Here is a 580-nt window from a genome sequence, read left to right on the forward strand (position 1 = left end):
CATTGACACAGCCGTGTCATGGGCTAGATTTGGCCCAAGTACCATGATTTGTTAACCCTGCTGGATCTTAGTACAGTGACATGGTGAGTTTGGAGGTGTTTTTTGTTTTTTTAAACTACAATTGGGTATCTTTTAAGGGATTTAATATATTATTTGTCTCAATCTCAGAATTGATATGCTTTTATGCCTTCCAACATATTCTCTACTTAAACCTGTTATTTTCCATCATAATTATTTGAATACCTAACTCAAGGTTTTTTTGTCCGGTAGGTTAGAGAACTATTGTTGGAGGGATAACATTTGATAGTGTCACTTGTCTAGTTTGTACATAATCATATTTTGAAGCATTTTATTCATGACCACAGAACTAAAATAAAAGTTTCACTTACCCTCATTAAACTTTTCTATATATTTTTTAACTTAGCTAAAAGTTATGTTTTTTATTATTTATTTGCATGTAAAAAAAAAAGTAAATTTGAGATGGAAAGGATCCCAACACTAAAATCTAAGTTAATAGATAACCTAGTTTATAGCAATTTTATTTTAGCAGTATGCTAGGAAATAGTTACGTAAATTATAA

At 29.8% G+C, this 580-nt stretch overlaps 1 protein-coding gene across 2 annotated transcripts in view; it reads left to right on the plus strand.

Moving 5' to 3' along the window:
• The window catches only part of TPP2 (tripeptidyl peptidase 2), a 68,795-nt gene that overhangs the window by 18,065 nt on the left and 50,150 nt on the right, over positions 1–580 (plus strand). The gene's annotated exons all lie outside the window — the stretch shown is intronic.

The sequence above is a fragment of the Otolemur garnettii genome, unplaced genomic scaffold (genome assembly GCF_000181295.1).
Source record: "Otolemur garnettii isolate 467f Iridium unplaced genomic scaffold, OtoGar3 scaffold00034, whole genome shotgun sequence".
Lineage (NCBI taxonomy): Eukaryota > Metazoa > Chordata > Mammalia > Primates > Galagidae > Otolemur > Otolemur garnettii.